This window comes from Pecten maximus, chromosome 7 (genome assembly GCF_902652985.1).
Source record: "Pecten maximus chromosome 7, xPecMax1.1, whole genome shotgun sequence".
Lineage (NCBI taxonomy): Eukaryota > Metazoa > Mollusca > Bivalvia > Pectinida > Pectinidae > Pecten > Pecten maximus.
The window spans coordinates 31,100,906-31,126,604 of NC_047021.1; the positions used below are offsets into that span (position 1 = coordinate 31,100,906).

A 25,699-nucleotide genomic window follows, 5' to 3' on the forward strand; every position below is an offset into this window, starting at 1 on the left:
ATGAAGTTAACTGTTCATGAGATAGCCTGATTATCTCCGTGTGATACTGAACATGATTTTTATTGTCTTCTAAACTGTCTGCTGGCCGCTTTTTAAATTTCTGTTCCCCTTTGCTCTGGAGGTGATGCAAAAGATTTGGTATAGATATATTGCCTTACATTGGATTTTTCAGCCAATCAAAGGTGCTGGATTCTTTGTCAATCAGATTCACGTACCAATGTACCAATACCACTGAAACAGTTTCTCACCAAATGGCTGAACAACCCAAAGGCCAATTACAAACGCTTTATTGATTACAATTTGATCAAGACGGCAGGGAAAAGAGAACAAGACGAAAAGAATCACTGTTAGAGTATTGGAGCTAGATTATCATCTGATTTCAGTCAGTACATGTGGTTCGGAATCAAATTAGCCGCGTAGATTTACTGGCAATACCATGCTTGAGTTGTTGATGAAAACTTCACTCGGAAGGTCACAGAGACTGTTAGAGGGAAAGGCTGGAGTTAATTCCTAAGCTTATGGATTATATAAATGGTCGATATTATTGTAGTATTTGATGCTGAATTCAGTGCATTTGCTTTGTTCTTTTACAGGGATTTGTCGGAGTGCCCTCTTCAGCCTATAGGATATTACTTCCTCTGACACAGTGAGCCGACTGACAGCTCCACATGGTTGTGTGTGAACCAAGTACGCCCTCTGAAACTCTCCAGTTACACAGGCTACCCAAGTACGGGGACAGTTCTTGAACCAAGTTTCTGTGATTGTCAGAAAAAGCCTGCTAGTGATTTACTGTGTTTTGACATTTTGAGAGAAGTAGCAGGAAGACATTGATATATATATATATACATACTGTGATTTGACTTGGATTTTAAAATTCAATATACTTGTGTCATCATCAGCATTGACAGAAACCCAATAGCATTGCATCCAAGGTAAGTGATCGCTTATTTTTAAGTGTAAATTGATTTTATTTCCTTAGGCTGTATTTGAATGTCAAATCTTGATATAACATTAAACTCCCACTATAACACCCCCACCCCCCCCCCCCCCCCAAGCCCATCCAAAAAAACTACAAAATATAGAAAAACAACAATTTTTAGAAATTCCATGTATTTATTTTAGACAAAAGGACAAAAAATGATGAATGTTTAGTTTCTGCTTTAGCACTTGTACAGCAGATCTGACGAAACACTAGAGTCCGAAGGCCTGTACAATGATATCCTCACATTATCTCGCCCCTTTTGTTGTAGATATTGGTCTTGAGATCCATAACTTCCTGATTGTTAAAATCAACAACAAAATGATAATATCCTTTTGTCTCAGCATTGTTAGTCCCAGAATATATGACATTGTTGCCAATACACTTCATTAGTCTATAATGACCTGCTTCATGTGATTAGATTCAGACCCCAGATCTGTTATACAGACAGTCTAGTGATAGGGGTTTGTTGACCTCTGATCTTCGGTAAAGGTCACCAAAAGTATGAATTTTGAGCTAGGTTTCCATAGAAATCAATGGTATCTGGCAGCAGACTTGTATTTCTAATATATCTGTCAGAATTGGACGAGTTTTGTATATATACACATCAATAATCGTCTACTTTAATGTAAATTAGGTAATGTGCGTAGAATTTTGTTTCTCATTTTCAAAGTGAGTTGGAAAGTTGTTTCAGATAAATCAGAGACAAAAAAAAAATACTTGGCAGCAAAATTTTGCCTGCATTGTGTACTCATTTACATTTTCAAATCTAAAATATAAAATAAACATACATATACATATAATATAATATACTGTTGGCCAGGTAGTTCAGTTGGTTGGAGTAACAATTTGTTTAATGAAGGTGTTACCTGTGACTTGATGAAGGTGTTACCTGTGACTTGATGAAGGTGTTACTTGTGACTTGATGAAGGTGTTACCTGTGACTTGATGAAGGTGTTACCTGTGACTTGATGAAGGTGTTACCTGTGACTTGATGAAGGTGTTACCTGTGAATTGATGAAGGTGTTACCTGTGACTTGATGAAGGTGATACCTGTGACTTGATGAAGGTGTTACCTGTGACTTGATGAAGGTGATACCTGTGACTTGGTGAAGGTGTTACCTGTGAATTGATGAAGGTGTTACCTGGGACTTGATGAAGGTGTTACCTGGGACTTGATGAAGATGTTACCTGTAACTTGATGAAGGTGTTACCTGTGACTTGATGAAGGTGATACCTGTGACTTGATGAAGGTGTTACCTGTGACTTGATGAAGGTGATACCTGTGACTTGATGAAGGTGTTACCTGTGATTTGATGAAGGTGATACCTGTGACTTCATGAATGTGTTATATGTGACTTGGTGAAGGCGTCAACTGTGACTTTATGATTGTGTTATATGTGACTTGATGAAGGCGTCAACTGTGACTTTATGAATGTGTTACTTGTGATTTAATGAATGTCTTACCTGAGAATTGATGAAGGTGTTACTTGTGACTTGATGAAGGCGTTACCTGTGACTTGATGAAGGTGTTACCTGTGACTTGATGAAGGTGTTACCTATGACTTGATGAAGGTGTTACCTGTGACTTGATGAAGGTGTTACCTGTGACTTGATGAAGGTGATACCTGTGGCTTGATGAAGGTGTTACCTGTGACTTGATGAAGTTGATATCTGTGACTTGATGAAGGTGTTACCTGTGACTTGATGAAGGTGTTACCTGTGACTTGATGAAGGTGTTACCTGTGACTTGATAAAGGTGATACCTGTGACTTGATGAAGGTGTTACCTGTGCTTTGATGAAGGTGATACCTGTGACTTGAAGAAGGTGTTACCTGTGACTTGATGAAGGTGTTACCTGTGACTTGATGACGGTGTTACCTGTGACTTGATGAAGGTGTTACCTATGACTTGATGAAGGTGTTACCTGTGACTTGATGAAGGTGTTACCTGTGACTTGATGAAGGTGTTACCTGTGACTTGATAAAGGTGATACCTGTGACTTGATGAAGGTGTTACCTGTGCTTTGATGAAGGTGATACCTGTGACTTGAAGAAGGTGTTACCTGTGACTTGATGAAGGTGTTACCTGTGACTTGATGACGGTGTTACCTGTGACTTGATGAAGGTGTTACCTATGACTTGATGAATGTGTTACCTGTGACTTGATGAAGGTGTTACCTGTGACTTGGTGAAGGCATTACCTGTGACTTGATGAAGGTGTTACCTGTGACTTGATGAAGGTGTTACATGTGACATGATGAAGGTGATACCTGTGACTTGATGAAGGCGTTACCTATGACATGATGAAGGTGTTACCTGTGACTTGATGAAGCTGATACCTGTGACTTGATGAAGGTGTTACCTGTGACTTGATGAAGGTGATACCTGTGACTTGGTGAAGGTGTTACCTGTGACATGATGAAGGTGATACCTGTGACTTGATGAAGGTGTTACCTGTGACTTGATGAAGGTGTTACCTGTGACTTGATGAAGGTGTTACCTGTGACTTGATAAAGGTGATACCTGTGACTTGATGAAGGTGTTACCTGTGCTTTGATGAAGGTGATACCTGTGACTTGAAGAAGGTGTTACCTGTGACTTGATGAAGGTGTTACCTGTGACTTGATGACGGTGTTACCTGTGACTTGATGAAGGTGTTACCTATGACTTGATGAAGGTGTTACCTGTGACTTGATGAAGGTGTTACCTGTGACTTGGTGAAGGCATTACCTGTGACTTGATGAAGGTGTTACCTGTGACTTGATGAAGGTGTTACATGTGACATGATGAAGGTGATACCTGTGACTTGATGAAGGCGTTACCTATGACATGATGAAGGTGTTACCTGTGACTTGATGAAGGTGTTACCTGTGACTTGATGAAGCTGATACCTGTGACTTGATGAAGGTGTTACCTGTGACTTGATGAAGGTGATACCTGTGACTTGGTGAAGGTGTTACCTGTGACTTGATGAAGGTGATACCTGTGACATGATGAAGGTGATACCTGTGACTTGATGACGGTGTTACCTGTGACTTGATGAAGGTGTTACCTATGACTTGATGAAGGTGTTACCTGTGACTTGATGAAGGTGTTACCTGTGACTTGGTGAAGGCATTACCTGTGACTTGATGAAGGTGTTACCTGTGACTTGATGAAGGTGTTACATGTGACATGATGAAGGTGATACCTGTGACTTGATGAAGGCGTTACCTATGACATGATGAAGGTGTTACCTGTGACTTGATGAAGCTGATACCTGTGACTTGATGAAGGTGTTACCTGTGACTTGATGAAGGTGATACCTGTGACTTGGTGAAGGTGTTACCTGTGACATGATGAAGGTGATACCTGTGACTTGATGAAGGTGTTACCTGTGACTTGATGAAGGTGTTACCTGTGACTTGATGAAGGTGTTACCTGTGACTTGATGAAGGTGTTACCTGTGACTTGATAAAGGTGATACCTGTGACTTGATGAAGGTGTTACCTGTGCTTTGATGAAGGTGATACCTGTGACTTGAAGAAGGTGTTACCTGTGACTTGATGAAGGTGTTACCTGTGACTTGATGACGGTGTTACCTGTGACTTGATGAAGGTGTTACCTATGACTTGATGAAGGTGTTACCTGTGACTTGATGAAGGTGTTACCTGTGACTTGGTGAAGGCATTACCTGTGACTTGATGAAGGTGTTACCTGTGACTTGATGAAGGTGTTACATGTGACATGATGAAGGTGATACCTGTGACTTGATGAAGGCCTTACCTATGACATGATGAAGGTGTTACCTGTGACTTGATGAAGGTGTTACCTGTGACTTGATGAAGCTGATACCTGTGACTTGATGAAGGTGTTACCTGTGACTTGATGAAGGTGATACCTGTGACTTGGTGAAGGTGTTACCTGTGACTTGATGAAGGTGATACCTGTGACATGATGAAGGTGATACCTGTGACTTGATGAAGCGTTACCTGTGACTAATTGTGATGCTTTGTTTTTGTCTTGAGATGATATATATCTGTGGTAACACACACAGTGAGTATCCTGTGGAAGTAAGGTAGGGGAGACCAAGCTCACCCCTGTGGTCCACTTAACATTGGCTCCAGTGATAGATGGCACACAACAAGACGTCTAATTTACACCAAATGTCAGGTTCTCAAACACAGTGTGGTGCTGATTTCTCCTGTATAAAATACAGGAAAGACTAGCAGGTCCTAGAAATACGATCCCCCATGTCATTTGGTCATGAATGGTCTCATCAATTTATATAAACTTTTAGTTTTTAAATTACATGTAAAAAATGGTAGTGTTTACTTACAACCTGACATTGATTCATGGCCTTAGCTGGTGGCTTTTAGACACAGAATTGCTGGCATTTACTTGTGGTTTCGGTTAAAATGATATAAAACACCTTTTCTTTTATATTTGTATTAGAGAGGGTTTTATTATCCTGGAGAATCACCAATAACGATATTAAAGAAAGAGTCAGTCAAGTCAGACATGAGTACCAAAATATTTAGTATACTCAGATTATACAGTCTTGAAATTCAGTTCATAAAACTCATATATTTATAGGAAATATAAACATGTGTCATTTCCTTGTAAAAGACAATATATGCTTTACCTGCAGCTAGATATGGGGGGAGTGACTTGACCTCTGACCTTGACCCTGTCTGACCCCAGGGATGACTTTATGTTGATATAGCGCCTGTGTTCCTCCTACAGGACTGTATACAGTGAGGATGTGTTTCTGATCCCTACACATCTACAGATAACCACCTAGGGATTTACATCCCATCCCCTGTTTATACTGTGAAGTGACCATAGTGGGAAATGGTCATTGCTGGTCTGACATGGTCAAGTTGACCCCTAAATAGGGACCACATAGGGATACTTATCAGACCTGCTGGGGTGAGATCCTGACAGGGCCTGATACTTCTAACCATTTAGTTATAATATCTTGGATGTCAATATATTTATAGTCCCTTTAATAGAGACTAGTACAAATTTACTACTATACAGCTGCTAAATCTCTCCAATTTATTTATTTTAGGAATTCCACATACCGTATGCATAACAGCTACTTCTGTTGTTCTTTAACTTCACACTGATTTGCCCTTTGAGAACAGTATGGAAACTTCTGCCCTAATATTAAAAAAAAACATTCTGTAGAAAATTTTCAGGGTCTGTGTATCTAATATGTCATACATTTTAGGAGACCAATGTTTATATTATATGTTTATATGGCAGACCCATTGGAGACTACAGTGTATTTGAATTTGAAGTGATAATTCTATCAAACCTGAATCCCTGGGGGCCAGCACATCAGCTTTGAATTAAAACAGGGAGAGGGGGCAGGGCAGTGACTGATCTGCATTAAATCCCAACTCATGGGCTTATTGCTGGATAAATACAGTATAACATTATTATGTCCAGGTTGTTTACATGTATTTGAATGTATGGACATCAATCAATTTATGGAATGATGTAATATGACACAGATAACAGGTTGTACGGTGAAAAATAATGTTTTTTCGCATTATTTTCATTGCAGTCTAATTTCATATTTTCGTTTCATTACAATTCTGAATTAAAAAATTTGGAATGGTAAATTATCGACCTCTTTAGAACATAAACTCGGAACTTGACAAATTTGGAAAAAAAATTCAATTAATGTACCTCTCCAGAAGACAAATTCCTCACTTAGCAAGCTTTGTGCTTCAGCTCTTGGTCATCAATAGTCGAGGAATCGGAGCAATACTGAATTAAATATAATGGGGATGTCTAATGATAATGAAATTAGTCCTATATCGATCAGGGAAGGCTGAAGTGACCAGAGAGTGGCCACAATAAATTCCAGCCAAGGGCGTTTTCCACGGATAAGAACCGTTTGTAGTGGTGGTAAAACCGTTCTAGTCAATGGTAAACGCTCTGTGCTGGAGTAAGTGTGAAACAGAGTGCCCATTCAGTAAAAACAAAATCTTCAGATTATCATTAAGGTTAGATAATTACTTCAAAAAAAATCATTGTCATGGAAACTTAACATGAGGAAAGTGTCCTTGAGCTGTAGCTCATTTATAAGTACCACCATTTTTTATTGCTGCTGAATAAAAATAGAAAACAGTCTATATCTTATCATATCATAGTATTTAATGATCTTAGATGACTGATCAAAGACAGACTATACAATCCAAACGTTTTAGGGACCCCCAATCACATGTTTGTATTGTGTATAATAAACGAGACCTGGGGTCAGATGTAAGATTCTGTCCAAGGGATTAACTTATTTAAAGAAGCTGGGGTATTTTAAACAAAGTGTGCCCATAACCAGTAATTACAAATGTCCAATGGGACATTCCTACTACATTAGTAAGATACTGTGTAGAGGAACTGATTTGTAGGGTATGTTGACTTTTACGGCCATTTTACATACTAGTTGAAATTCTATCTGCACCTATACTGACACAAAGCTATCATCATTTGAACACAGGGAAAACCAGCTGAAAGTGAACTCAAGATGGGTAATAAAAAACACCAGACAACTAGGTCCAACTGTATACATTTCTATGTAACCCTGTATAATCTGGACACTTGTATAAACCAGACAACTACATTTATTTGTGTAGGTCCAACTGTATACATTTCTATGTAACCCTGTAATATATAATGTGGACACTTGTATAAACCAGACAACTAGGTCCCACTGTATACATTTCTATGTAACCCTGTATAATCTGGACACCTGTATAAACCAGACAACTAGGTCCCACTGTATATATTTCTATGTAACCCTGTATAATCTGGACACCTGTATAAACCAGACAACTAGGTCCCACTGTATACATTTCTATGTTACCATATATAATCTTGACACCTGTATAAACCAGACAACTAGGTCCACTGTATAGATTCTATGTAACCCTGTATAATCTGGACACCTGTATAAACCAGACAACTTGGTCCCACTGTATACATTTCTATGTAACCCTGTATAATCTGGACACCTGTATAAACCAGAGAACTAGGTCCCACTGTATACTTTTCTATGTAACCCTGTATAATCTGGACACCTGTATAGACCAGACAACTAGGTCCACTGTATACATTTCTATGTAATCCTGTATAATCTGGACACCTGTATAAACCAGAGAACTAGGTCCCACTGTATACTTTTCTATGTAACCCTGTATAATCTGGACACCTGTATAAACCAGACAACTAGGTCCCACTATATGCTTTTTTTTAGACCGTGGTATATAGGTCTCATTTTAAACAATTTAGTGTAAATTAAAGCTGTGTGATTCAAAAGTCCAGCTAATTCAGATAGAATAACAGTCGTGTTTTATACAAGGTTCACTGTAGTTATCGTTATCTCCAAATGATCGTGACAGAATCTGATTACAAAATTAGATCATGTTGATTAGTGTGACTGGAGGCGGAGGATTGGTCGGTCCCTATACCTAGACTGTTGTCTACGATGGTGTCAGATCAGTGTGGCATGGAGAGGCAGACCATTGACCAGGACAGACTTAATATACCATTAATACAGAGACCAAACCGTATCATTATCATCATCTATATATCATTATCATCTTCTACTGTTACAAATAGCTCTCCTATAGGAAGACAAAATGCTTAGCACCGCTCTGATACACATCTGGCGACAACCCGGGGAAACATTACCTGGGTCACTGATATCTGGTTAAGTCTCAAGTGAACACAGGCAGAGTTAAATCCCCTGGGTCAGATTACCTGTCATAGTTTGAAAACATTTTCAGATCTTGACTTGATCCAGATAGATGACATATCGTAACAGATGTTTAAAGAGCCGCAGATCACTGTACCAACATCTGTTTACGATTTACCTGTAGATTTGTGTCTCGTTGGTCACACTTTACCTGTCGATTTGTGTTCACGAATACTTAAGTACCTGTTAACATGATAAGCCTTCACACACAAGGTCTATACATAAATCTCACTGAAAATAGACATTGTTCTGTTATCAGCACATTTTAAATATGCAGAAAGATGATTCTCAACTGTACAAAATTGCACACAAGGTCACTTTAAAAAAATAATGAAGAGATAGTTTTTAGGATGATGCATGTATTTTTATCTCCCCACTTTCACCGATTTTCTTGAAACTTGGTAACAACATTAAATGCCTAAATGGCTCGGGCAAGTTCGATTGCCACTTTTCGCAGGCGTGATTTGGCTGAGTTTTGGCGCCTTGATTAACGAAAAATGTGATTTTTGGATGTGTCCGTGCAATAACGGCAACAAATATCATCAGATTACCACCTCACGAAAGGGGGTAAAGCAGGGGATATAAATTATACAAATTAGCTTGGTTTTTTTATTCAGGAAATATGTTGAATAGATTGTTAAAAAGTAATATATTAATAAAAAATTAAATCAAAATTTATTTTTCTTCTTTTACCATCTTTGTTGTTAGAACGTCATGTCTTGGCCAAGTAAGGTCTTTTAAACAAAAACTATTACAGCATTTACACATTTTGTACAGCAGGTTTGTTCTCGTCAGTTTAATGTCTTCTGGTAGAGGACAAAAACTTCCTCATTCTGTAGAGGCTCCCACATTAGTTGCCTCTTACATCATAACTGTAGGTGTTTACTTTTCTCAACCCTTGATCTGGATGAGGATTTCCTGTGCGAGGTAAAAGCATAAATACAGGAAATGTTTCGTGTATGGACCGAGGCATGAGGACAAGTGGAATAAAATGGAAACTGGTCTGTCAAAACTGATTGTGCTTGTTGTGAGAAGCATGTGCTGTGGGGTAAACAGTTTTATCACCATTATCACCTACTTATCAGTAGTCTCGTGCACCTGTGCCTGCAGAAATCTTAAACTTTTAAAATTAGGCATGAGATACCCAGGCATGTCTGCAGCCAAATATTCGCCTATCTCCCAATGTACATCGAGAATTTCAGGAGAATTAGTTCTGATAGGTTATTAGTATACCGCTGTAATCATTTTTCAAAGTTATGGAGAACTAAGATAGGAACGACAAGCTAGAGAGAATCTTCAGGGAAAACCCCCAGAGATTACTACCATTACATACATGCAGAATATTGAAAAATCTGATTTAAAAATGAGGCAGACAAAACACATAGCGAAAACCTGTAACTGTCAGCGGCGAACCCGCAGGGATAGCTTGTGAGAGAAATGAGAATGGATAGGTTATTAAGGGGTATTGGTAATCTGTAGAGAGGCTGATTATTTATTGGGTCCTGGTATAGACAAACTCACACACATTGGATGCTGTCCATTCCAGACAGGAGTACATGCTGTATATGATATTGGCAATCAGTGTTAGCCCCACCAGCAGATAGTCCGCCAGACAGGGACTTGGTATCTCGGATATCCTATCTGTGACAGATTATTGTGTAGGCTAGTGTTGCAGTTACAGGTTTTGATGAAACATTAATTAGTATGTGTAAAGGTTACAAGGTGTGGGGAAATACTGATTACTAGGTGTCCATGTTACAGGTTGTGGTGGGGAAATACTGATTACTAGGTGTCCATGTTACAGGTTGTGGTGGTGGGGAAATACTGATTAGTAGGTGTCCATGTTACAGGTTGTGGTGGTGGGGAAACACTGATTACTAGGTGTCCATGTTACAGGTTGTGGTGGGGAAATACTGATTACTAGGTGTCCATGTTACAGGTTGTGGTGGTGGGGAAATACTGATTACTAGGTGTCCATGTTACAGGTTGTGGTGGTGGGGAAATACTGACAAGTAGAGTAATTGGACAGGAAAAATGCAATGACCAGACCAAGACTCGAACCACGGTCCTTCAAACTCTAGACAGATGCTCAAACAATTTATGTTATTTTAGTGGCCAACGGCATTCAGCTTGGTCCAGTTAATAAAGATTACATGGTAGATGAAACACCGATAAATAGGTGTAAAGGTTACAGGGTGTGGGAAAATACTGATTAGGAGGTGAAAAGGTTACAGGGTGTGGGGAAAGACTGGTTAGAAGGTGTAAAGGTTACAGGGTGTGGGGAAATACTGGTTAGAGGGTGTAAAGGTTACAGGGTGTGGGGAAATACTGGTTAGATGGTGTAAAGGTTACAGGGGGTGGGGAAATACTGGTTAGAAGGTGTAAAGGTTACAGGGTGTGGGGAAATACTGGTTAGAAGGTGTTATGGTTACAGGGTGTGGGGATATACTGGTTAGAAGGTGTAAAGGTTACAGGGTGTGGGGAAATACTGGTTAGAAGGTGTAAAGGTTACAGGGTGTGGGGAAATACTGGTTAGAAGGTGTAAAGGTTACAGGGGGTGGGGAAATACTGGTTAGAAGGTGTAAAGGTTACAGGGTGTGGGGAAATACTGGTTAGAGGGGGTAAAGGTTATAGGGTGTGGGGAAATACTGGTTAGAAGGTGTTATGGTTACAGGGTGTGGGGATATACTGGTTAGAAGGTGTTAAGGTTACAGGGTGTGGGGAAATACTGGTTAGAAGGTGTAAAGGTTACAGGGTGTGGGGAAATACTGGTTAGAAGGTGTAAAGGTTACAGGGTGTGGGGAAATACTGGTTTGATGATGTAAAGGTTACAGGGTGTGGGGATATACTGGTTAGAGGGTGTAAAGGTTACAGGGTGTGGGGATATACTGATTAGAGGGGGTAAAGGTTACAGGGTGTGGGGAAATACTGGTTAGAAGGTGTAAAGGTTACAGGGTGTGGGGAAATACTTGTTAGAAGGTGTAAAGGTTACAGGGTGTGGGAAAATACTGGTTTGATGATGTAAATGTTACAGGGGGTGGGGAAATACTGGCTAGAAGGTGTAAAGGTTACAGGGTGTGGGGAATTATTGGTTAGAAGGTGTAAAGGTTACAGGGTGTGAGAAAATACTGGTTAGATGGTGTAAAGGTTACAGGGTGTGGGGAAATACTGGTTAGAAGTTGTAAAGGTTACAGGGTGTGGGAAATACTAGTTTGTAGGTGTAAAGGTTACAGGGTGTGGGGAAATACTGGTTAGAAGGTGTAAAGGTTACAGGGTGTGGGGAAATAGTGGGTAGAAGGTGTAAAGGTTACAGGGTGTGGGGAAATACTGGTTAGATGGTGTAAAGGTTACAGGGTGTGGGGAAATACTGGTTAGAAGGTGAGAAAGTTACAGGTTCTGAAATACACTAGTAATTATATATATGCATTGTAGGTGTTACAGTTTAGTAGATGCACAGCTTACAGGTTGTGAAAATAGCTAATTAGTACAGGCTGCAATGGTACACCAGTAGGTGTATAGAGAAGTGTGGGGAAAGACTATAACATTAATTAGTATATGTAATTAGAAGTGTTACAGGTTGTGGGGAAAACTAATTAGCAGATGTACAATTTACAGGTCGTGAAATTTGTATATGTACATGTTATTTGTAATAAGGTGACAGTTATTTGTCATCATTAATTACGTACCTGACAGCTGGTATACATTGGTGTAATTCTCCTACAATAGGACAGAGATGGGGAGATAGATCATTGTACTGAATGAGTAAGTAACGTACATGTCTAGCATATTTTCTACTTAATTTTATGAATGAAATGCTATTTCAGGGAATAATATCAGATTGTTTGTAAGTGTTTTGACAGTGTACCAAATCATGATAATGTGTATGCATTACCCACATCATATGTAAGCTTCCCGAACTTCATTTGAAACGGGAGCTGCTTGATCTTTAAAGTAGGCTAACTACAGCTATGGAACTATTTTCTCCTATCTCAGAATTGTCATAAAGTAGCTGCAGCACGGTTCTCATAACACATAAATCAAAGCACCTGACTATTTTGTTTAATGATCCTTGAAAACCCAATTGACAATATTGATAAATAGTATAATTGGCCCACCCCTCTCTTCCATCTAGTTCGATAGGACAAGCAGAAAGCTTTGTCAGTACGACTAGCATTATATGTACAACATCTAGTAACAGAAACGCCCCAAACATGCTTTCTGCACGTACAATATTACCTATTATAAAATTATGACCTTCGTCAGACAGACTTGTAAGAAGAATATATACCCAACAATAAGAAAACATGGAAAGGTTATCGGTCTAATAGTTGGTTGTCTGGGGCAAAGTGGCTTCTTATTTCATTGGAAGACTGCTGAAACAGAGCACATGAGCCCTACTTTGGGCGTGTGACAGAGAAAATTTATCGGCCTGCTATCTTGAGAGATTTGTCTGTATTACTTTAGCCTATGTGCCTTCACACTGGACAATGTTAAAAATATCACACTGGCAAATCTGTCTCCTCTCTTCCTAGTAATGATTGCAGTATTGATTCTTGTATAGTTTGTTTTGTTTTTTTTTTCATTTATTTTCATATTTTTATAAGAATGTTTCAAAAGCGATCTTGAAAATCCTCTTCAACACAAATTGTACCTGCTTCCTTTTAAACTAGGTCTTCAACGCTGTAATCCAAGAGTTGCTTTTCTAGATGTTTAAATTCATGATTTATTTGTAAGTTCTTGATTATTTAACAGGAAGATTAGGATTGAAAGAAGTAAATTTTAGCAATTTACTTATTGTGTGAAAACAAAAAATAACACATCAATCTAGGATGAGTTGATGTGTGTTAGATTCACTATTGGGTTTAATTTCTGTGCAAATGAACACGAACAAAACCTCTCTGGAACTGCTTTGATTTACAAATATTACGCGAACTTGATGGATCTTCAATTAACTGAACATAAAACATTGCTGATATTAAACAAGGCTGCATACGGTAGATACCTGGTTTAATTGGCAGCAGAGGGGCACGTTGTTCAGTATAAATAAATCGGGATGGCTTCTGTAAAGACACAACTAAAACAAAAAGTCCATACAGATTGTCGTAATTACTTTTTAACACATTTTTATTTTGAAGTGATATATATTTAGTCAAGTTGATGAACTTGTATTGTCATTCTCTCGCAATTAATTGCCCTATGCAGCTGCGTGTAGTTAAAGCATTTAATTTAATTTCATGCGTTTTCTACATCTGTTGGGAGAGAATCATGCCCTTGATTAGGACTAACAATGAGCATATTATGCTAACACAGTGCACGGGTATATGTATGTACAGGGTTATAGAGGTTTATAAACAGACTTTACTGGTGAGTCATTTTGAAAAGGAAGCCAGGGCCGTGGTTGGTTTTACAGTATAGATTGTAAATATACATAGCAGGGATCTCCGCACTGTAAGGTTTATAACACCACTCACTTGTTGAAAGGATAAGATTGTCTTAGGATGAACTCCTGATGTAAGTAGACCTATTTTTTTTATCAATTCTTCTTGAGAAATATTACATAAAAAACCTGCTGCACTTAAGGGAGATGTGTATTTTTATAAAATAGTGAGAAATACCTGTTTGGCATGGGAAATTTCACATTTATCATAAAAAAAAAAATAGCACTGAAGAAGATACGAATGATAAGTTAAATAACTGAAGCACGTGGTTGTAAAAAAAAAAGGAGGTGGGGGGGGGATATGATGCCTGTTATTTATTTATCTGCTTAAAATGTTTGTTGCAGTTGGACCTGACACATTTTGATGTTACTGATTTTAGTTTTAATAATTTGGTTTTATTATTCACCTTAGGAAGGTACCAATACACTATATTTACCGTTTAAAATCACTAATAGACAAACTGACAAAGCTTAGTCTATACTAAAAGATACAGAAAAGGTTAGAGAAAATCTGACAAAGCTATACACACTGACAAAGCTACAGATATACTGACAAAGCTACACATATACTGAAAAGGTTACAGTTTGACAAAGCTACACACACACACTGACAAAACTGTAACACACACTGACAAAGCTACAAACACACTGACAAAGCAACAGACACACTGACAAAGCTACATATATACTGAAAAGGTTACAATTTGACAAAGCTACACACACACTGACAAAACTGTAACACACACTGACAAAGCTACACACACTGACAAAGCTACAGAAACACTGACAAAACTGTAACACACACTGACAAAGCTACAGACACACTGACAAAACTGTAACACACACTGACAAAGCTTTACATACTGACAAAGCTATACACACTGACAATGTACACACACTGACAAAGCTATACATACTGACAAAGCTACAGACATACTGACAAAGCTATACATACTGACAAATCTTCAGACACACTGACAAAGCTTCAGACACACTGACAAAGCTATACACACTGCCAAAGCTACTCACACACTGACAAAGCTACAGACACACTGACAATGTACACACATTGACAAAGCTATACATACTGACAAAGCTACACACACACTGACAAAGCTACACACACACTGACAAAGCTACACACACACTGACAATGTCCACACATTGACAAAGCTACAGACAAACTATATGACAAAGCTGTGGGTAAACTGACACAGCTACAGACGTTCACGAAGTTACAGACACACTGACAAAGCTACAGACATACTGACAAAACTACACAAAAACTAATTAAAAGCTGCAGATACCTTGACAAAACTACACAAACTGACAAAGCTAGAAACACACAGACAATGTTAAAGACACTGACAAAGCTATAGATACACTGACAAAGCTACAGATACACTGACAAAGCTATAGATACACTGACAAAGCTACAGACACACTGACAAAGCTACAGATACACTGACAAAGCTACAGATACACTGACAAAGCTACAGACACACTGACAAAGCGGCATATACACTGGCAAAACCAGGATCACTGAGATAAAGCTGACAATGATATGTACTGAAGACTGATATATGAAATCCTGAGTTGTCCATTTATCCTTTACAGGTCCCCTCACTAAGGCCCCTATTAGTCTATTTACATGGTACCCTTCAGGTCCCCTCACTAAGGCCCCTATTAGTCTATTTACATGTAACCCTTCAGGTCCCCTCACTAAGGCCCCTATTAGTCTATTTACATGTAACCCTTCAGGTCCCCTCACTAAGGCCCCTATTAGTCTATTTACATGTTACCCTTCAGGTCCCCTCACTAAGGCCCCTATTAGTCTATTTACATGTAACCCTTCAGGTCCCCTCACTAAGGCCCCTATTAGTCTATTTACATGTAACCCTTCAGGTCCCCTCACTAAGGCCCCTATTAGTCTATTTACATGTAACCCTTCAGGTCCCCTCACTAAGGCCCCTATTAGTCTATTAACATGTAACCCTTCAGGTCCCCTCACTAAGGCCCCTATTAGTCTATTTACATGTAACCCTTCAGGTCCCCTCACTAAGGCCCCTATTAGTCTATTTACATGGTACCCTTCAGGTCCCCTCACTAAGGCCCCTATTAGTCTATTTACATGGTACCCTTCAGGTCCCCTCACTAAGGCCCCTATTAGTCTATTTACATGTAACCCTTCAGGTCCCCTCACTAAGGCCCCTATTGGTCTATTTACATGTAACCCTTCAGGTCCCCTCACTAAGGCCCCTATTAGTCTATTTACATGTAACCCTTCAGGTCCCCTCACTAAGGCCCCTATTAGTCTATTTACATGTAACCCTTCAGGTCCCCTCACTAAGGCCCCTATTAGTCTATTTACATGTAACCCTTCAGGTCCCCTCACTAAGGCCCCTATTAGTCTATTTACATGGTACCCTTCAGGTCCCCTCACTAAGGCCCCTATTAGTCTATTTACATGGTACCCTTCAGGTCCCCTCACTAAGGCCCCTATTAGTCTATTTACATGTAACCTTTCAGGTCCCCTCACTAAGGCCCCTATTAGTCTATTTACATGTAACCCTTCAGGTCCCCTCACTAAGGCCCCTATTAGTCTATTTACATGTAACCCTTCAGGTCCCCTTACTAAGGCCCCTATTAGTCTATTTACATGTAACCCTTCAGGTCCCCTCACTAAGGCCCCTATTAGTCTATTTACATGTAACCCTTTAGGTCCCCTCACTAAGGCCCCTATTAGTCTATTTACATGGTACCCTTCAGGTCCCCTCACTAAGGCCCCTATTAGTCTATTTACATGTAACCCTTCAGGTCCCCTCACTAAGGCCCCTATTAGTCCAATCTTGGTCTCCTCTCGCCTCTAAATTTACATGGTACCCTTCAGGACCCCTCACTAAGGCCCCTATTAGTCCAATCCTGGTCTCCTCTCACCTCTAAATTTACATGGTACCCTTCAGGTCCCCTCACTAAGGCCCCTATTAGTCCAATCTTGGTCTCCTCTCACCTCTAAATTTACATGGTACCCTTCAGGTCCCCTCACTAAGGCCCCTATTAGTCCAATCTTGGTCTCCTCTCACCTCTAAATTTACATGGTACCCTTCAGGTCCCCTCACTAAGGCCCCTATTAGTCTATTTACATGTAACCCTTCAGGACCCCTCACTAAGGCCCCTATTAGTCCAATCCTGGTCTCCTCTCACCTCTAAATTTACATGGTACCCTTCAGGTCCCCTCACTAAGGCCCCTATTAGTCCAATCTTGGTCTCCTCTCACCTCTAAATTTACATGGTACCCTTCAGGTCCCCTCACTAAGGCCCCTATTAGTCTATTTACATGTAACACTTCAGGTCCCCTCACTAAGGCCCCTATTAGTCCAATCTTGGTCTCCTCTCGCCTCTAAATTTACATGGTACCCTTCAGGACCCCTCACTAAGGCCCCTATTAGTCCAATCTTGGTCTCCTCTCACCTCTAAATTTACATGGTACCCTTCAGGACCCCTCACTAAGGCCCCTATTAGTCCAATCTTGGTCTCCTCTCACCTCTAAATTTACATGGTACCCTTCAGGTCCCCTCACTAAGGCCCCTATTAGTCCAATCTTGGTCTCCTCTCACCTCTAAATTTACATGGTACCCTTCAGGTCCCCTCACTAAGGCCCCTATTAGTCTATTTACATGTAACCCTTTAGGACCCCTCACTAAGGCCCCTATTAGTCCAATCCTGGTCTCCTCTCACCTCTAAATTTACATGTAACCCTTCGGGACCCCTCACTAAGGCCCCTATTAGTCCAATCCTGGTCTCCTCTCACCTCTAAATTTACATGGTACCCTTCAGGTCCCCTCACTAAGGCCCCTATTAGTCTATTTACATGTAACCCTTTAGGACCCCTCACTAAGGCCCCTATTAGTCCAATCCTGGTCTCCTCTCACATCTAAATTTACATGGCACCCTTCAGAACCCCTCACTAAGGCCCCTATTAGTCCAATCCTGGTCTCCTCTCACCCCTAAATTTACATGGCACCCTTCAGGACCCCTCACGAAGGCCCCTATTAGTCTAATCCTGGTCTCCTCTCACCTCTAAATTTACATGGTACCCTTCAGGTCCCCTCACTAAGGCCCCTATTAGTCCAATCCTGGTCTCCTCTCACCTCTAAATTTACATGTAACCCTTCGGGACCCCTCACTAAGGCCCCTATTAGTCCAATCCTGGTCTCCTCTCACCTCTAAATTTACATGGTACCCTTCAGGACCCCTCAATAAGGCCCCTATTGGTCCAATCCTGGTCTCTTCTCACCTCTTACTCCAATTACTCTCCACCTAAACATAAAATATTTGTTTAGAGAGTTCTGAGATTGGTATAGAGAGGGATAACAATGGAAGTGTGGATAGATCCATCAGCCTCGGAAGCAGCCGAAACGCCTGCTAAATTATGGAAATGGTCCCCCGGTAGTCAGTGATTATTATATCATATTTCATATTTTATGGTGTCTTTCATCCTCTTGTAGGAATTCTTCCTAGGGGAAAACCTTTTCCATTGATTCACAGTATGTTATACTATTATGAATATGTGCATGTAAATGAGCGGGTCTAGAAAGTCTCCAATATCCCAGAGTAATACAAACCCTGGACCGTCAGCTGTATAGAAGTGATGACAGTTGGAGGGAATCAATCCTACAGTGAAACAAATCACCATATCACTTGAGCCATCTCTCATTACTTGGATATTATACAAAAACATTAATAATTTAGAATTGTAATGAATAAAATCTGTCTAGAATTGCATGTCTGCCTCAAAAATACCAATAATACAAGTGTACATCCCCCTACCTGCCCCTCTCATGATACAAGTGTACATATACATATCCCCCCCCCCCCCCCCCCCCCCCCCGTCATGATACAAGTGTACATATACATATCCACCTACCTCCCCCCTGTCATAATACAAGTGTACATATACATATCCCCCTACCTGCCCTCCTTCTATACATATCCTGCTATATCCTATCCCCCTCTACCATATCCCCCTACCTGCTATGTCCTATCCCCCTCTACCATATCCCCCTACCTGCTATGTCCTATCCCCCTCTACCATATCCCCCTACCTGCTATATCCTATCCCCCTCTACCATATCCCCCTACCTGCTATATCCTATCCCCCTCTGCCATATCCCCCTACCTGCTATGTCTTATCCCCCTCTACCATATCCCCCTACCTGCTATGTCCTATCCCCCTCTACCATATCCCCCTACCTGCTATATCCTATCCCCCTCTACCATATCCCCCTACCTGCTATATCCTATCCCTCTCTACCATATCCCCCTACCTGCTATGTCCTATCCCCCTCTACCATATCCCCCTACCTGCTATATCCTATCCCCCTCTACCATATCCCCCTACCTGCTATGTCCTATCCCCCTCTACCATATCCCCCTACCTGCTATATCCTATCCCCCTCTACCATATCCCCCTACCTGCTATATCCTATCCCCCTCTACCATATCCCCCTACCTGCTATATCCTATCCCCCTCTACCATATCCCCCTACCTATACTACCAATCATTATATAATAGTTTATTGTCATGGTTAAATACTACTGGTCCATTGTGATTAATGAAGTCATCAAAAAGATAATAAATTATTAAACAGCTGTATTTTGTTAAGTGAACAATCAAATAATTTTTACGATATACATTTTTCATTTAAATGTTTTATAAATCCACCGAACAAGGATAACACCTGCAGTTTATAAAACAGATAAGACAATACTAGTCCTATATGAAATGTTTTACCCTAAAAAATATCCAGACAAATATTTTTTTCCCTTCGAGATAAGCATTGCCATTAAAAGGGAGATAAGCGGGTCTGAAAAGGTGCCATTGATAATGCTTTAGTGCAGGAAATTGCAATATAAAAAGTATTGCATACTGTAGCTTTAAGTGTGTAATGAATGGCTATATTCAAGTTATCATTAACTGCCGTAAATCGCAGACAGACTTTGGTGTTTGTTCAATAAATGAAATGGGACCTAAGCTGATAAAATACATAAAGCAGGCCTAATGGTGGCTGGCTACCTTTTGCTACAAGTCCCTAGGCACTTTTTAGTCGGCTTCAAAATAATTACAGAGCAGAAATGTATATCATTGGAGATTAGCGGTAAATATTGCGGAACTCATCAATGTTATTGAGTCAGGCAACATGTCGTGCATCGTTACGCTTGGAAAACAACATTTTAATTCAACGTCATATTTAATAGTTTGCTATCACAATGGAATATGACTTGAATTGATATTAAAATGGTAAAATAAACTGTTCTGTTTTTGTCTGAATGCAAATGTGATTGGAGTTTTAACAATTCATCATGAACATACACGCGACATTGAAGATCAGGGTTATCAGTACGTTTTGTTCGTTGGCAGAAGAGTGCACCTCAGAGTGTTAACTATAAACACCAGATTTAACAGGATAAGCGACATCGATCAGTTCCAGGTCTTACACAATGATCGAAGGCAAAATAGGAAATGAAAAATGGTGGATCGGCTCAAAGATGACATATGAAACAATAGAACGGAAATCGCATTCTCTATAAGTCTTTTCTAGCCCAGCTGCCGAAATCAACATAATTAAGATTACGTCAGCATTTCCTTCAATCTCACTTTTATCCGAGTTCTCCAAGCCCACGTTCACATGTCAGTCGAACACGACAGCAATCTCCCAATTTCAATATGATGCAGGAATCATGTTGCGGATTTGAATCTGATAGGAAAGCATTTTAAATCTACTGAATGACAGCCATATAAGGGTTTATCGGGAGGAAACTTGATTCCTTGTCAATCATTCTTTACAGCAAACACGATTTATTTGTAACGATCATCAAAAACAAAGTAATAAAAGATTTGGTCATAATTTGTGTCGACCTGTTAGCACAAAAAATATGGGTTAAGGTGAACAAAAATAAAGACAGCTAGCACAGCCCATTACTAGTTAACAGCAACCTCTAAAATCTCAACTCAAGTGAAGATAGTGTAATCATGAACACTACACAATTTATATTAATGATTTGGTTTTCTTCAGATATTAATTTCTCATTTTTTTCAATGGCTTTAGTTGAGGAAGTCAGGATATATGATCTCCTTTAGTTTGGAACATGACACCAAGCTATTAATTAAAACTGATATCTATATTGACCATACATGTAAATGGATATAATCAATGTGAGCACTGAATTTCCACTGACTCTTGTGATTTAGATTTCCCCAAAAATAAGATTTACCCCAAAGACAAGATTATCCCAAAAATATTAAGATTTACCCCAAAAACAAGATTATCCCAAAAACAAGACTATCCCAAAATAAGATTTACCCCAAAAACAAGATTATCCCAAAAATTATATATCTGTACAGTTATTTGTATATATGTATGTATTTGAGTTTAAATTGACTGTTACAGACAACAAATTATAGGCTACTCGGAGCTTTGCCTGAATCATCCCGTACTGATGGATAATGCTTCCTGGTCTGGAGGCATTATCGGTGCTTGTTAGGTCTGAATTAGCCTATGAGACAATCATTTATCTCCGTGCAATTGGGGAATTTTCGAGAGAGAAACATTGCATGTTGAATGTTAAAATTGAATTGTATCTTCTAACGGAATCGAGTTTGTGACCTGTAGAAATGGTGCTTCCATCAGAACCAGAATGATTCAGAATTATGACCACTTCAATGCTCTTAGATAGTGTAACATTCATTAGACAGGAAATTGTCTGTCTGTCTGTCCATGTGTTTATAGAAGACTGATGGCAGGTCTAATTTGCTATCTGTTAGTCCCCTACCACCATATCATCCATAAGCCCCCTCCTCCCCCTTCCTCTCCTGGACTTTAAAAAGCCACCCCTTTAGGCTAACTAAACTGTCCTAATCAGAGGAAAGAGAATACATTGTCTTAAGAGTCGTAAAAGTGCTGATGAATGGTCCGTCTGCTATTTGTACAATTGAATTAGGACATTTCAGGCGCCACATTATAGTAGCCAATAGCTTGCCCAACAGTGTGTTGCACCAACATTCAGAGTTATCATTGGGATTCCAATTACACGTGAAAACGTTTAAGTTCAATTATTGATGCAGTACTGAAGTTAGAAGAACACCAGCATCAGTCAATGTATGGTTGAGACCAGAGCATAAAAAAAATTTCTCTCCAACATTTTGTTCTTTTGGAATGAAAATTTGTATTAAGGCTATATGCGACTATTGATTTGCACTACTGCGCTATTGGGATTTCCCCAGTGGCACTGATATGACCTCTGAAGGCTGATACATGTATGTATTCTGTCCCCATTCTTTGTATCTTCTTCATGTTTAATTCAAGAAATCTTGCAGATCACTTGTATCCCCATGGATGCTTGTCTGCTAATAGTAACCAGCATTACATGTTTCCAATGAATTGCTCAAGGCCTTTTTGTATCGGAACTTTGTGATAAGTCTAAAAAATACATTACGGCCCAGCAAGGGAGTATCAGTGATATCGCAAACCGCTCATGAAAGTTTTGGATGTACTAGAAGCATGTTTTGACTTTCGCTCTAATTTATTTTGACAATCTCTTTGCATAAGGATAACAACCCACTTTGGTAAGGCGTCTGAAAGCCAGCAAATTTGAAACTATCTGTTAAAATCTTTGGGAAAGCTGATATATATGGTTTCACAAAGTGAATTTATTTGAGAATTTAACTACATTATAGAGAAATGCATTAATGGCTATCCATAATGGGGTGGTCATCTTTCAGGTCAAATTTGAAAGTGCAAAATAAAACTCATTATATAAGGATGAAATTTTACATAAAAAAAAAAAACCCAACATAATGCAGATAAAAATTGAGTGATGTTTGAAGGCATTGGCTTATTGACAGAATTTACTGTATTTCTGCCATTGAGTAATTAGATATATTGTTAATATTTAATGGCAAAACCAAAATACGATAAACAAATATTATTGTATAACAAAAGAGTATGGAAGACTGTGGTTTATTGTATTTGTTCTGTAATTTGCTATGGAATATGTAGTGTTTGTAAACAATGGTCATACAGTGGAAGATAAGTGAAAGTTAATGGGGCGTGTCTATCACCATTTTCTGGGTCATCGACTAAAGGCCTACAGCTGTGACATTATCTAAGGGCTGATAACTCCCAAGGTCACGGGCATGTCATCGCTTCCTCAAAACTGTCTACAGACATAGTTTATGATGGTTTCATAGCCCTTTGCCTTGACAGCTTTGTCTGTGAGATAGCATCTCCCGCTATTGTATATTTACTGAGTGTGGAGTTGGAGGAGGTTACACATAAACTTTATTGGTATAAAAATATCAATCAAAGATGTCAGCATTGCCAACTTGTAATATTATAAAATCAGATTATGACGAAGGTGATTCATGATTTAGTTGGGAAGTGTTTTTATTTATTGGGAAAACAATGGAGTCCTTCCAGCTTTATACTTCAACAGTAATGTACCAACATGGACTTGAATCCTCCATCACCATAACCTGGAAATCGGTAAACATGACCCTGAGGTCAGACACCATGACCTTGAGGTCACAAGAACTATCCATGACCTTGAGATCACAATGAATCACCATGACCTTCAAGTTATTAACCATGCATGTCCTGATATCACACAAAGTCATCATGACCTTCAGATCAGTCACCATGACCCTTAGGTCACAGGGAGTTACTATGACTTTGAAGTAATAATCACAACAGGTATGAACTGCCACAATGGATATTTCTGTTTTTGTTCTCAAATCTTCATTATACCTGGCTAATTGTTTGGTATACAGCCTGTGTATATCACCTTGACATTAGTACTGGCCATGCCTCCCCCCCCCCCCCCCCCCCCCCCCCCCCCCTATAGGAGAGTATGTACGTCACCTTGACATTAGTACTGGCCATGCCTTCCTCCCTATAGGAGAGTATGTACATCACCTTGACATTAGTACTGGCCATGCCTTCCTCCCTATAGGAGAGTATGTACATCACCTTGACATTAGTACTGGCCATGCCTTCCTCCCTATAGGAGAGTATGTACATCACCTTGACATTAGTACTGGCCATGCCTTCCTCCCTATAGGAGAGTATGTACGTCACCTTGACATTAGTACTGGCCATGCCTTCCTCCCTATAGGAGAGTATGTACGTCACCTTGACATTAGTACTGGCCATGCCTTCCTCCCTATAGGAGAGTATGTACGTCACCTTGACATTAGTACTGGCCATGCCTTCCTCCCTATAGGAGAGTATGTACGTCACCTTGACATTAGTACTGGCCATGCCTTCCTCCCTATAGGAGAGTGTGTACGTCACCTTGACATTAGTACTGGCCATGCCTTCCTCCCTATAGGAGAGTGTGTACGTCACCTTGACATTAGTACTGGCCATGCCTCCCTCCCTATAGGAGAGTATGTACGTCACCTTGACATTAGTACTGGCCATGCCTCCCTCCCTATAGGAGAGTATCAGAGTATCTGGGAGGAAGTAAACATAAGCTTTACTCTACCACTACTTATGACTGTAGGGATTACAGATACATGGTGATTTCATCGATTCTCTATTGATTAAAGCTAGACTCACAATATTTGTGTGTGATTCTCCTCATGTCAGACTCTGGTTCTTAGACAAAGCTTAACATATCATAGCGACTAGGAGAGTTTTAACAAAAACAAACGTGCTGTACCAGAGTGTTTTTCACGATTGTTATATATGAGACAAAGTTAAAGTTCTCATTTATACAGATACCCAATTTATACAGGGTTACACAGTTATGAATAAGAACCTAGTTGATAGTCTGGTTTATACAGGTGTCCAGATTATACAGGGTTACATAAAAATGTGAACATTTGGATCTAGTTGTCAGGTTTATACAGGTGTCCAGATTATACAGGGCTGCATAAAAATGTAAATTTGGGTCTAGTTGTCAGGTTTATACAGGTGTCCAGATTATACAGGTCACAAAAATGTATAGAGTGGGACCTAGTTGTCTGGTTTATACAGGTGTCCAGATCATACAAGGTAACGAAAAGATGTATACAGTGGGACCAAGTTGTCTGGTTTATACAGATGTCCAGATTATACAGGGTTACATAGAAATGTATAGAATGGGACCTAGTTGTCTGGTTTATACAGGTGTCCAGATTATACAGGGTAACATAGAAATGTATACAGTTGGACAAAGTGATGCCTATATTATTCAGAGTTACATTGAAATCAGTTTTACCATAATGTACAGTTGTCTGGTTTATACAGGTTTCTGAATCATGCAGGGTTTGCTAAAGATGTTTTGTTATAATAATGATAACACAGACATGCCTGCCAGGTTCAGACATCAATGTTTGTTATGGACTACTTAGGCCTTGCATGACAAAGCAAAGGTGCCTGCCAGCTACAGTAGTAGTCTTATTGACTACTTTTAATAATGAAGGTTTTCAAAGAGACTGGTACATGTTTAATACAAAGATATTTTTGGCATATGGCTACTCCTGTAGATGC

At 39.6% G+C, this 25,699-nt stretch overlaps 1 protein-coding gene across 2 annotated transcripts in view; it reads left to right on the forward strand.

Moving 5' to 3' along the window:
* Positions 1-662: 662 nt before the first annotated feature.
* LOC117330562 (plexin-B-like) overlaps positions 663-25,699 on the forward strand; it is a 129,583-nt gene continuing 104,546 nt past the window's right edge. The window contains exon 1 of one of the 2 annotated variants that reach the window (XM_033888964.1): positions 663-932. The gene's annotated coding sequence lies outside the window, so the exon portion shown is untranslated. Of the gene's footprint in view, positions 933-14,156; positions 14,240-25,699 lie in introns of those variants that run through there. The other variant, XM_033888962.1, reaches the window with a different exon arrangement.